The sequence below is a fragment of the Rhinoderma darwinii genome, chromosome 4 (assembly GCF_050947455.1).
Source record: "Rhinoderma darwinii isolate aRhiDar2 chromosome 4, aRhiDar2.hap1, whole genome shotgun sequence".
Lineage (NCBI taxonomy): Eukaryota > Metazoa > Chordata > Amphibia > Anura > Rhinodermatidae > Rhinoderma > Rhinoderma darwinii.
In genome coordinates, this window is record NC_134690.1 from 42052913 (window position 1) to 42065192 (window position 12280).

The following is a 12280-nucleotide window of genomic DNA, read 5'->3' on the forward strand; positions in this document are numbered from 1 at the left end:
ATGCAATATCTACATAGGTGTATAGAGGCCCATTTCCAGCAACCATCACTCCAGTGTTCTAATGGTACATTGTGTTTGCTAACTGTGTTAGAAGGCTAATGGATGATTAGAAAATACTTGAAAACCCTTGTGCAATTATGTTAGCACCGCTGTAAACAGTTTTGCTGTTTAGAGGAGCTATAAAACTGACCTTCCTTTGAGCTAGTTGAGAATCTGGAGCATTACATTTGTGGGTTCGATGAAACTCTCAAAATGGCTAGAAAAAGAGAGCTTTCATGTGAAACTCAACGGTCTATTCTTGTTCTTAGAAATGAAGGCTATTCCATGCGAGAAATTGCCAAGAAACTGAAGATTTCCTACAATGGTGTGTACTACTCCCTTCAGAGGACAGCACACACAGGCTCTAACCAGAGTAGAAAGAGAAGTGGGAGGCCCCGCTGCACAACTGAGCAACAAGACAAGTACATTAGAGTCTCTTAGTTTGAGAAATAGACGCCTCACAGGTCCTCAACTGGCAGCTTCATTAAATAGTACCCGGAAAATGCCAGTGTAAACGTCTACAGTGAAGAGGCGACTCCGGGATGCTGGCCTTCAGGGCAGAGTGGCAAAGAAAAAGCCATATCTGAGACTGGCTAATAAAAGGAAAAGATTAATATGGCCAAAAGCACACAGACATTGGACAGAGGAAGATTGGAAAAAAGTGTTATGGACAGACGAATCGTAGTTTGAGTTCTTTGCATCACATGGAAGAACATTTGTGAGACGCAGAACAACTGAAAAGATGCCAGAAGAGTGCCTGACGCCATCTGTCAAGCATGGTGGAGGTAATGTGATGGTCTGGGGTTGCTATGGTGCTGGTAAAGTGGGAGATTTGTACAAGGTAAAAGGGATTTTGAATAAGGAAGGCTATCACTCCATTTTGCAACGCTATGCCATACCCTGTGGACAGCGCTTGATTGGAGCCAATTTCATCCTACAACAGGACAATGACCCAAAGCACACCTCCAAATTATGCAAGAACTATTTAGGGAAGAAGCAGGCAGCTGGTATTCTATCTGTAATGGAGTGACCAGTGAGGTCACCAGATCTCAACCCCATAGAGCTGTTGTGGGAGCAGCTTGACCGTATGGTACGCAAGAAGTGCCCATCAAGAAAATCCAACTTGTGGGAGGGGCTTCTGGAAGCATGGGGTGAAATTTCTCCCGATTACCTCAGCAAATTAACAGCTAGAATGCCAAAGGTCTGCAATGCTGTAATTGTTGCAAATGGAGCATTCTTTGACGAAAGCAAAGTTTGAAGGAGAAAATTATTATTTCAAATAAAAATCATTATTTCTAACCTTGTCAATGTCTTGACTATATTTTCTAGTAATTTTGCAACTCATTTGATAAATATAAGTGTGAGTTTTCATGGAATACACAAAATTGTCTCGGTGACCCCAAACTTTTGAACGGTAGTGTACCTTGAGGGTTGTAGTTTCCGAAATGGGGTCACTTCTGGGGTTTCCACTGTTTTGGTCCCACAGGGACTTTGCAAATGCGACATAATGGCCAGAAACCAATCAAGCAAAATCTGCACTCCAAAAGCCAAATGGCGCTCCTTCCTTTCTGAGCCCTACTGTGTGCCCAAACAGCAGTTTATGACCACAAATAGGGTATTGCCGTACTTGGGAGAAATTGCTTTACAAATGTTGGGGTTCTTTTTATCCTTTATTTGTTAAGAAAAAGAACAATTTTGAGCTAAATCTGTCTTATTGAAGAAAAAGGTTTTTTTTCATTTTCACTGCCCAATTCTAACAAAATCTATGAAACACCTGTGGGGTCAAAATGCTCACTACACCCCTAGATTAATTCTTCAAGGGGTGTAGTTTCGTGAATTGATTCACTTTTGGGTAGTTTCCACTGTACTGGTACCTTAGGGGCTTTGCAAATGTGACATGGTGTCCAAAAGCCAAATGGCGCTCCATCCCTTCTAAGCCCTGCCCTGTGTCCAAACAGCCATTTATGACCACATGTGGGGTATTGTTTTACTCAGGAGAAATTGCTTTAGAAATGTTGCAGTGATATTTCTTCTTTAGTACTTGTGGAAATGAGAAAAAATTAGCTAAACCTACATTTTCTTTGAAAAAATGTAGTTTAGAATTTTCTTGGCCTACTTCCTATAATTTCTGCAATAAACCTGTGGGGTCAAAATGCTAAATATACCTCTAGGTAATTTACTTGAGGGGTATAGTTTCCCAAGTCGTGTCACTTTTCGGGGATTTCCCCTGTTTTGGCACCGCAAGAGCCCTTCAAACCTGACATGTTGCCGAAAATATATTCTAATAAAAAGGAGGCCCAAAATCCTCTAGGTGCTCCTTTGCTTCTGAGGCCAGTGCTTCAGTCCATTACCACACTAGGGCCATTTGGGATATTTCCTTAAACTGCAGAACCTGGGCAATAAATATTGAGTTGCATTTCTCTGGAAAAACTTTCTGTGTTACAAAAAAAAATGGATTAAAAAATAATTTCTGCAACAAAAAAAAATACATTTTCAAATTTTACCTCTACATTGCTTTAACCCCTTCCCTCTTTGGCCACTTTTGACCTTCCTGACAGAGCCTCATTTTTCAAATCTGACATGTTTCACTTTATGTGGTAATAACTCCGGAATGCTTTCACCTATCCAAGCAATTCTGAGATTGTTTACTCGTGACACATTGGACTTTAAGTTACTGGCAAAATTTGCTCGATATGTTCAGTATTTAATTGTGAAAAACACCAAAATTTAGCGAAATTTTTTTCTCAATTTAAATGTATCTGCTTGTAAGACAGGCAGTTATAACACACAAAATTGTTCCTAATTAACATCCCCATATGTCTACTTTAGATTGGCATCATTTTTTGAACATCCTATTATTTTTCTAGGACGTTACAAGGCTTTGAACTTTAGCAGCAATTTCTCAAATTTTCAAGAAAATTTCAAAAGGCTATTTTTACAGGGGCCAGTTCAGTTGTGAAGAGGCTTTTAGGGCCTTATATATTAGAAACCCCCAAAAAGTCACCCCACTTTAAAAACTTTACCCCTCAAAGTATTCAAAACAGCATTTAGAAAATGTCTTAACCCTTTAGACTTTTCACAGGATTTAAAGCAAAGTAGAGGTGAAATTTACAAATTTCATATTTATTTGCAAAAATTCATTTTTAATACAGTTTTTTTTTATAACAAAGAAGGTTTCACCAGAGAAATGCAACTCAATATTTATTGCCCAGGTTCTGCAGTTTTTGGAAATATCCCACATTTGGCCCTAGCGTGCTACTGGAATGAAGCACTGGCCTCAGAAGCAAAGGAGTACCTAGAGGATTTTGGAGCCTTATTTTTATTAGAATATATTTTAGGCACCATGTCAGGTTTGAAGGGCTCTTGCGGTGCCAAAACAGTGAAAATCCCCCAAAAGTGACCCCATTTGGGAAACTGCACACCTCAAGGAAATTATCTAGGGGCCGTGAAAATTAAAATCGACATTTTTTCAAAGAAAATGTAGGTTTAACGATTTTTTTTCTTATTTCCACAAGCACTAAAGGAGAAAAAAGCACTGCAAAATCAGTAAAGCAATTTCTCCCGAGTAAAACAATACCCCACATGTGGTAATAAACGGCTGTTTGGACACACGACAGGGCTCAGAAGTGAAAGAGCGCTATTTAGCTTTTGGAGATCACATTTAGCAGGAATGGTTTGCGGAGGCCATGTCACATTTACAAATCCCCTGAGGGGACAAAACAGTGGAAAACCCCCACAAGTGACCCCATTTTGGAGACTACACCCATTGAGGAAATTATCTAGGGGTATAATGAGCGTTTTCACCCCACAGTTTTTTGCAGAAATTATTGGAAGTAGGCCCTGAAAATAAAAATCTACAATTTTTCAAAGAAAATGTAGGTTTAGCTAATTTTTTCTCATTTCCACAAGGACTGAAGGAGAAAAAGCGGTGGTAATAACCGGCTGTTTGGATACACGGCAGGGCTTAGAAGGGAAAGAGCGCTATTTGGCTTTTGGAGATCACATTTAGCAGGAATGGTTTGCGGAGGCCAGGTCGCATTTGCAGAGCCCCTGAGGGGACAAAACAATGAAAACGCCCAAAAAGTAACTCCATTTAGGAAACTAAACCTCTTGAGGAATTCATCTAGGGGTGTAGTAAGCATTTTGACCCCACAGATGTTACATAGAATTTATTAGAATTGAGCGGTGAAAATAAAAACAATCCTCTTTCTGCAATAAGACGTAGCTTTAGCGCAAAATTTTCTCAACACATAAAGGAGAAAAAGAATCCAACATTTGTAAAGCAATTTCTCCCGAGTACGGCAATACCCTATATGTGGTCATAAACTGCTGTTTGGGCACACGGCAGGGCTCAGAAGGGAAGGAGCGCCATTTGGAGTGCAGATGTTGCTGGATTGGTTTCTGGGCACCTGTGGGCCCAAAACAGTGGATACCCCCCAGAAGTGACCCAATTTTGGAAACTACACCCCTCAATGCATTGACCTAGGGGTGTAGTAAGAATTTTAAACCCTGCAGATGTTTCGTAGAAATTAGTGTGCAGTCGATGTTGCAGAGTGAAAATTAGATTTTTTCCATAGATATGCCAATATGTGGTGCCACCATAACTAGACAACACTCTAATTATTATGCTGTGTTTCCCGGTTTTAGAATCACCCTACATGGGGCACTAATCTTTTGCCTGGACATTCGACCAGGCTCAGGAGGGAAAGCGTACCATGTAAAATTGAGGCCTAATTTGGCGATTTACAAAGTATTGGTTCAAAACTGCAGAGGCTCAGATGTGAAATAATAAAAAGAAACCCCTGAGAAGTGACCCCATTTGGAAACTACACCCCTCAAGGCATTTATTAAGGGGTGTAGTGAGCATTTTCACCCCACAGGTGTTTTCCATAAATGATTGCACTGTGGATGGTGCAAATTAAAAATTTATATTTTTCCCTAGATATGCCATTTCAGTGGCAAATATGTCGTGCCCAGCTTATGCCACTGGAGACACACACCCCAAAAATTGTTAAAAGGGTTCTCCCGGGTATGACGATGCCATATATGTGGAAGAAAACTGCTGTTTGGGCACATTGTAGGGTTCAGAGCGGAGGGAGCGCCATTTACCTTTTGGAGATCGGATTTTGCTTGGTAGTAGATTTGTTTGAGTATTGCTGGTGTTTCCGTTTATAATGTGGGGGTAAATCAGGGGCATAGTCAGGTGGCATAATAATGGGGTAAAAAAACAATAAAATAATCCATAGATGTGTGTTACGCTGTGACACAATCCTTTCTTCACAGGTCGGTGTCGCACTGCACCTTTGCAGTTTGGGGAATTTTGCTGGGAAAGTGTTGTCCTGGTATAATACGGGCACCCTCGCTTCCAGCAGATATGTTTGGGCCCTCCCCTTCCTGGTTCCCTAATTTTAGGTCCTTGATAAATCGCCTCTTGAAACAGAAGAAATTTTCTCCTCGGGCCGGCACAACTGCATATTTTTTATTTCCTGACTTATTGGAGCCATAACTAATTTTATTTTTCATAGATGTAGTGGCATGAGGGCTGTTTTTTTGAGGGATGAGCTGTAGTTATTATTGGTACCATTTTGGGGTACATGCGACTTTTTGATCACATTTTATCCTATTTTTTGGAAGGCAAGGTGACAAAAAAAACGCAATTCTGCCATAGTTTTTTTTGTTTTTTTTATACAGCGTTCACCATGCGTTATAAACTACATGTTCACGTTATTCTGCGGGTCAGTACGATTCCGGCGATACCTAATTTATAGAACTTTTTTATGTTTTACAACTTTTTGCACAATAAAATTAGTTTTGTAAAAAGAATGTATTTTTTCTGTCGCCAAGTTGTGAGAACCATAACTTTTTAATTTTTTTGTCAACGGAGCTGTATGAGGGCTTGTTTTTTGCGAGATGAGCTATAGTTTTTATAGGTACCTTTTTGGATACGTGCAACTTTTTGATCACTTTTTATTCCAATATTTGTAGGGCAAAGTGACCAAAAAACAGAAACTCTGGTATCGTTTTTTACGTTTTTTATTTACGCTGTTCACCGCTTGTAATAAATTATATAATATTTTGATACCTCAGGTCGTTACCGTCGCGGCGATACCAAATACGTATGGTTTATTATTTTTTCAATAATAAAGGACTTGATAAGGGAAAAAGGGCGATTGTGTTTTATTTAATTACTTGAAACTTTTATTGTTTTCAAACTTTTATTTTTTTGACATTTTTTTACACTTTTTTATACTTTTTTTTACACTTTTCTTCAAGTTCCACTAGGGGACTTGAAGTTCCAACTGTCTGATGTTTTTTTTCTAATACATTGCACTACCTACGTAGTGCAATGTATTAGATCTGTCAGTCATTCACTGACAGCAAGCCGATTAGGCTTCGCCTCCCGGCGGGGCCTAATCGGCTTCTGTAATGGCAGAGCAGGAGACCATTGTGTCTCCTGTTGCCATAGCAGCAGTCGCCAGTCCTGATTGCCTGTGAGGGCTGGCGATCTGCTAGTAACCGCTACGATGCAGCAATCACTTTCGATTGCTGCATCGAAGGGGTTAATGGCAGGGATCGGAGCTAGCTCAGTTTCCTGCCGTTACAGGTGGATGTTAGCTGTAACATACAGCTGACTTCCACCGCGGATGACGCCGGATCAGCTTCTGAGCCGGCGCCATCTTGACGGCGGCTACGGAAGCCGATCAGGCTCCGCCGCCGTGCGGATCTTGACCGGCTTCCGTGCAAGGCAGACCGGGAGGCCAGTATTAGGCCTTCGGTTGCCATTGCAGCCACCGGAACCCCGGCAATTTGATTGCTGGGGTTCCGATGAGCTGCAAACAGCTTAAATGTAGCGATCACGTTTGAACGCTGCATTGAAGGGGTTAATGGCGGGGATCTAAGCTAATTTCGGTCCCCGCCATTACTGCCGGATGTCAGCTGTCAGATACAGCTGAGATCCGGCGATTATGGCACATTTGGCGTAAGTATACGACATTTTGCGGGAAGCACTGGCTTTCCATGTCGTATACTTACGACAAATGTCGGGAAGGGGTTAATTCCTGTGAAACGTCTAAAGGGTTAACAAACTTTCTAAATGCTGTTTCGAATACTTTGAGGGGTGCAGTTTTTTTAAAATGGGGTGACTTATTGGGGTTTTCTAATATATAAGGCCCTTAAAGCCGCTTCACAACTGAACTGGTCCCTGTAAAAATAGCCTTTTATAATTTTCTTGAAAATGTGAGAAATTGCTGCTAAGGTTCTAAGCCTTGTAACGTCCTAGAAAAATAAAAGGATGTTCAAAAAAATGATGCCAATCTAAAGTAGACATATGGAGGATGTTAATTAGCAACAATTTTGTGTGGTATAACTGCCTGTCTTACAAGCAGACATGTTTAAATTGATAAAAATGAAAAATTTTTACATTTTTAGATACATTTTCGTTTTTTTCACTATTAAATACTGAATGTATTGAGCAAATTTTGCCAGCAACATAAAGTCCAATGTGTCATGAGAAAACAATCTCAGAATCACTTGGATAGGTGAAAGCATTCCAAAGTTATTACCACATAAAGTGAAACATGTCAGATTTAAAAAATGAGGCTCGGTCAGGAAGGTCAAAAGTGGCCAAAGTGGGAAGGTGTTAATTTATCCGGTGGTGGTGGAGATTTAACTCTTACTGCTAGGTTTCCCCACAAATTATAGCTGATCACTGGGGGTCCCAGCAGGGAGACACCTTGTGATTAATTTATTGACCCATCTAAAAAGTAGAGATTGCCCAAAGCAATCCTTAACCACCAACCATCTTAATTACATGTTTAATGATGGCCATGCATGGTAAGATATTTTACCAATAGCTTCTTTCGTCTCCAAAAACAAAGACTTCTTGGAAAAATCTTGCTTTCGGCAAAAGGACTTTAATGTATATGGCAACCTAAAGACTTTTTATTTTGTGCCTGTTGATTGCCAAATATGCTGTTTGGAAAGTGGCTGAGGACTGATTAAGCTTTAATATGTAATGGATTACAGGGAAAAAACTTTTCTCCAATTTTCTATTTTGCAGGTGGTAAAAAAAGTGTAGAAGTAGAGAAGCCTGGCATGATGAATTTACCAGTTACCCATTTTGTAATTCAAAACCTGCTAATTCATGGTGGCCACGTTAGCTCTGTAGGGCCTTGAGTGGCAAAGAGAGTTCAAGAAAGTGCTTCTGCTCCTGCCGTCTGGTGTATTTTTTTCCCAGGCTCAGAAGTTGACCCAGCCCATGTGGGTCTGATAGGCAGAAAATGAAAAGCACATTTCTTGTCATGTTGAGAAGTCAACTTTTAGGAACAGAAAAGGGGCAGTAAAGATGGTTGTAAAATGTCTAGCGCATGGTATAATAAGGACCAGGTGAGAGGTCTCCCAAGACTTCCTTTGTAACCACCTTTATGTGTATTTTCCTTGGCTTGTACGCCACAAGAATTGTAATTAGAACCTAACATTTCAAGCCAAGCAGATCTGGACATTAATCTCTTGGTTTCCTTATTGGGGCATCTGTACTTTCTCGGCTCCTTTTTTCCTCAGCTCCAGCCTTAAGGAATTTACTGCGCTGATGTCACTCAGGAGTATGGCGGTCTGCTGATTTACGGCCTTATAGATGACCTCTTGGAAAAATGAAACCTGCGAGAGATTCATTGCTGTTTCTTGCAGAGTATAAATGAAGTGGTAAGCCCAGACCGGCATCGGGTGGCAAAGGAAATTAGAGCTACGAAAAAAAGGAACTTCAAAAAAGAAGTTTGGGGTTAGACGTCTGACTCTATATTTTTAAGAAATGTGTGTCAAGAATGATCCTTTCCTATGTGTTATGAACTACTGACTGAGCGATCAAGATCTTTGAGACTAGGTCAATTAATAAAGATGAAGGGGATTTCCAGTCACTGCAAGTGACAACATATCGCTTGGATGTGTCGTGACTTGCTGATCATTGGCAGTCTGACTGCTGGGACCCCCAAGATTGCTATAATGATGGTGCGTGGTCCATGGTGCGCAGTCGAGCACTGTGACTAATTCTGACTTTTTACCTACACAGTGCCAAAGCCGTCTAGGTGCTCTGCAGGTACTGAAACTCAGCCCCGTTTACGTGAATGGGCTTAAACCGCAGTTCTTTGCACAGGGTCTGGACAGAAATGGTGCTGTGCAAATAATATGCTGAACTTCATTTTAGTAATCAACAGTCAGATCTCCACCAGCAACTGACGACATACACTCGCAACATGCCATTACTTGTGAAGACTGGGACACCCCTTTAGGGTTAGTCCACACGTAGCGTAAATAATCCAGATTTTCATAAATTGACCTGCAGTGCGGTTTTTAATCCAGAGCATGTCAATTTATGTTGCGGAATCGCTGGTTTTCTGTCGCGGGTTTTCCACATTGAATTTAATTGGGGGGGGGGGGGGTAAAACACGCAACTAATAGCAGATGTTGCGATTTTTGCGGTGGAAAAGCTGCGATTCTGCCACATTAATCGCAACTCTATGTTTCTGGGTCGAGCCCCTGGTCTTCAGGGATGACTTTAATCCCATGTGACTGCTGCAGCCAATCACAGGCTGCAGTGGTCACATGGGATAAAACGTCATCACAGGAGGCCGCACTGCAGGACGTTAGAGAGACGCATCACCATGGCTATGGGTAAGTATAGGAATTTTTTTTTACCTGCTGTTTTCCGCAGAGGACATTCCAGCCGAAAAACTGCACCACAATTTGGTGCGTTTTTTCGGCCGTAATTCCCTGTGGGCTCCAGTACGGATATGCTGTGTACCTTTACACAACGTATCCGCCCTGTGTGAACATACCATTTTTTAAATAATCACTGTATAATGAAAAGTTCTGCAGCTTGTGCTTTGTGTTTCTAATTCTCAGAATTGTCAAGATCTCTGATAGCTGTTAGTGAATAGATGTTTCCATCAAGAAGCTGAAAACCCATCCTTGTCATGTGCTGCTCATGTTCACACGTTGTAAAATTCTTGTGTATTTTCAATGCAAATTTCGCAGAAAACAATCTGAGCAGATTTTTAAAAAAAACAATTAAGGAATATCTATCAATACTGCTGTAGGTTGCATCAGACTCAAAATGGTACATGATAAATATGGCTTGTTAGATACATTTCTCGTCTTTATGCCACTTTATAGCTGCTATCCATGTATGACGGTATGTTGCGGCCCAAAATAGTTGCCACACTTTCCGGCATTTTCTAGACAGGTTTTAAAGGTGTTTAAAAAGCATAACAAATTTGACGCACACCAAATTGGTGCAATTTTTGTCAGAATTCGGGTGTATTTCTGCTTAGTAAATATCTACAATAGGCCTCATTTATCAAAACTGTCCGGAAGAAAAACTGGTCTTGTTGCGCATAGCAACCAATCACAGTGCAGCTTTCATTTTTCCACAGCAGTTTAAGAAATGAAAGCTGAGTTCTGATTGGTTGCTATGGGCAACAAGGCCAGTTTTTCAGATGAATGAGGCCCAATTGTGCATTATCTATCATTGATTACTTGTGGAGAGGTGGCATTTATTACTTATTGACATGAATGGAGGAAAAAAAACCCACAAGAAAATCCACAAATGTTGTTTTACAATACATGAGGAAATGCATTACACAACATGCGGAGGTGGATGGGGAGACTCCCAGGCAGAGCATGACCACAAGTACTGTGAAAGTGATTAAAATAATGTTGAGATGAATCCATTTTGTGCAGCGGCCATCTTGTCTGGAGTCTCCATCTTGGTTCTTTTGTATTGAATAATAAGGTCATTGCTCCTTTAAGACAAGTTTTTATGTTTCTAAGTTTGTAATTTATCATTGACCTTGGTTCCCATACATAGTCTTGCCAAGACAGATAAGCCATTTGCAATCTCCTGATGTGTGAAGAATTATAATAATGCATTTGGAATGTATCGTGTGTCTGTAATTGGCTGAATTTGAAATATTGTCACATTGCCTCTGATTGGTTAACTTCAAGCCTACACACCTTTTGAATGATATTACTGTAATTGAGTTTGGCAATAAACCTCAGAGGAGTATTTGGCGCAAACCAGCCGCGTCTGTGTGTTATTCCTCTCCGATATATCGATAAAACATGATTTGAAACTGGATAAATCACTGGAGGGCGGGTATCGGTTGACATACCCATTACAGATTTCAGTCTAATATATTTCGGCCCAGTTGTTGCGTCAACAAGTACTACAAGTAAAGGCCCTATTACATGGGCAAAGGATCGACTGAACAAGCGCTCGTACGAATGCTCCTTCCCGATCATTGCCCTGTGTAAACACGGCAGCGATCAGCTGACAAACAAGCAAATGCCCGTTTATCGGCTGATCTCGTTATTAGTGACTAAAAAAGTGGTTGTTTTTCGGCAGCACATCTCCCTGTATAGACGGGGGATGTACTGCAGACAAGATGCAAAATGTATGGGGACGAAAGACAGTATTAATAATCATTCATTTCAATGCTAACGATAATCGCACCATGTAAATGGAGAAAACGAGCGCCGGTCAACATGCTTTTATCGACAATCAGTGATCATTACTGGGCAGAAAATCTTTTTGTAGCATTTTTTTGGGTCGTTTTTTCAAAATGCAGCATACTCTAGGTTTGGTGTTTTTACTGTCAATGTTCTCCATAGGCTTCTCTATAGGACTTAAAGGGAAGGTGTCATGAAATTTTTTTATTTTTATATAATATTGATTTTAGTATGATATTAAAATAAATTTTATTTATTTGTGTTCTTGTGTTCTACTTATTTTTTTTTTCTTACTTTTACTTCTCTATGGGGGCTGCCATTTTTTTTTTCATCTCTGTGTGTGTCGATTAACGACACATACAGAGATGGAATACGGCACATACAACCCCATAGAGAATGCGAACGGGAGCCGTTCCATTCACTGCAGTGTACGCACGCGCCGCTCCCACACGGACCAAAAGGAAGGTCTTTGGTAAAGCGACATCCGGCGTCATTTTCATGTGGACCGGAAGCTGCTGCCGGACAGTCAGATGACGACTTCCGGCTGCGGTTTCCGGCCATATGTTCAAGGAGCGAAGACGCAAGGAATAGGAACGGAGGCGGCAGCGCCGGCAGGAGCGGGTAAGTTATGTTCGTGTATGTGATGTGTGTTTTACGTTCGTGTATGTTCGTGTTATACTGTCTGCTGAGCACTGTATCTAATCCTCCTACACTGTGCAGTCGCTCAGAAAATGGCGGC